The following is a 2,266-nucleotide window of genomic DNA, read 5'->3' on the forward strand; positions in this document are numbered from 1 at the left end:
ACCAACTTGAAGATCAGCGATACCCACTGGTATCGTTGCCGAGTCGCAAGTCATTCGTCAAAGCGGTGTTACGAAGTCAAGCTACACGTCGTCGGTTTGTATCTGCCCTGACTTAGGCTATGACGCTCTCTGTGTTCTCAGTTCAGACCTGCGTTAAATTTCACTGAGTTTGGATGTAAAACGTATTGCGTGGTCTTGTCTAGATGCTGCAGACAATGGAAAAATGAATTCATCAACAATAACTGAGCCAATCAACGTGACCACAAATTCTGCTGCAGGTTGGTGTGTGGATTTTTTCCGTCTGTATCATGGTTGTGAAAAATGTGTCATTTGTAACTGAATGCGATCCTGCTGTTTTCTTCACTCAAGACAACAAAACAGGAATGGACCAGACCCAGCCCGGTGGAGGAGCTGAAGTGAAACTGTCTTACTGCACGTCTGTGGCGTTGGCATTTGTTGTATCCGTGTGTGTCACTGGAGCATTAACTGTTGGAGTTGTGCGTTGGAGACACTTTAAGGGTAAAAACAAAGGCACATGTCAGTGAAATGTTCACTGTGTTATATTCAGTGGCGCCACTAAAAGCACAAACACATTTAGCAATTAATCAACAATTAATTAATGAAAACAGGAATACTTTATACATCATGTTGGCTAAATGATAAATTGTTGATATATTAACTTAGCACTGCGAAAGGCTGTCAATGCAAACTTCATAGTGTCTTCTTAGAGGCAGAGTGTGCGGGTAAGAATTAAAGCAGTGTTTTGAGACAGTTTTTGTTAGAGGAAACAATCTCCTAATTGGTTGTTTATGTGGGTATGTGTTTGAAAGTATGTGTTTGTGTGTATATATGTGCATGGCTACTGATTGTACTAGCAAAATTAAGTATTGTAGTGTATTGTGAGTTTGCTGAAGTCATCATGAAGCAGAACATGGCATCTTTGATTTGCTGGACTTGACACTTTCCTCCCCCTTTGCCTGTTATGCAGCCTGAATCTGTTAGACTTCCTCACTCTGAGGATGAGGATGGATAATGGCCTGATCACCCATTATATGTAAAGAGGTTTAATGAGTGATTGGCTTGCATATTCCTCATAATCATCACAACTCTTAATGATTAAGAATGGGGAGATGTGGGGCTAAGTAATGTTAAATGTGCTCTTTTGTTTACTAGATGCGTGTGTGTGTAAGGTGCTCCGACTGTTGTTATCTGATGCACCACGGTCATGGGAGCAGGGTCCATAATTAACGTTTTGGTCTATCTGCCAATGGCTAGTAGACGGAAACGATTTACCAGCCAAATTGTTTATCAACGGCCATCATAGAACTGCGTAAGACATGAGAAGGCACGTAGCCAACGGACGGGCCTAGACCCGCCCAAAAGATGCATAGACCCCCCCCCCCCCCCCCCCCCCCCCCGAAGTTAGGTTGGAATTATTTCATTGAGTACTAAAAAAAAAAAAAATTATATGTTATTGTTAGTCAGATTGGTTGATAATATAACTAAAATATCATCACAAATGCTCCTGAAGTACAGAGAATGTGTCCTGTTTTTTTATTTGTATAGCCTAATGCTTGAGGGTTTGAGTGACATCTGTATTAGCCAATTAACAAGTTTGGGTTTGACTTTATATTTTCAGCGATGTAAACCCTCAACAGGAGATAGTGGCTTGTTTTCCGTCCAGCAACCTCGCATATCTATCTTTACGAAAATTCGGCCAAGGAAATGTCCATGCGCATTTCCATCAACTGTGTTATGCGGATTAAAAATGTGCACTCTCCTCATCGCGGGAGAAGTTGTGAACAGGGCAACTTGTCTAGGGCAACTTTAACGGAAAAATGTTTAATTTAACGGAAAATCGCAACAAACTCCTTGCTGATGTGACGTAATCTATTTCCATCAAATATTATCATTTTACCCTATGCTAAGCACCTCTTTACAGCGAATAAATTTCTTATGCGAATTAAAAGGTTTGAAGCGAAGTTTAAGCGCTAGTTGTATTAAATAGTTGGAAGGAAACCTAGCTAGTGTTGTGACGGCATTATATTGTGCGCTTGTTGTGGCAGGGTATGCGTTTTACGTTACTTCTGTTTTAAGTGTGCTTGGTTAAAGTGGGTTCAGCAGCCTAAATGCGGCAGTACTTTGTGGCTTACGACATATTCCGTTTCAATGCCAACAAAGAACGGACGACTGGACTGGCTTGGTTATTGAGTACGCTACAGTTGTGATGCGGGGGTGTCTGACCTGTCATTCAGTTCAACGGTAG

The sequence above is a fragment of the Chanos chanos genome, chromosome 8, assembly GCF_902362185.1.
Source record: "Chanos chanos chromosome 8, fChaCha1.1, whole genome shotgun sequence".
NCBI classification, from domain to species: Eukaryota; Metazoa; Chordata; class Actinopteri; order Gonorynchiformes; family Chanidae; genus Chanos; species Chanos chanos.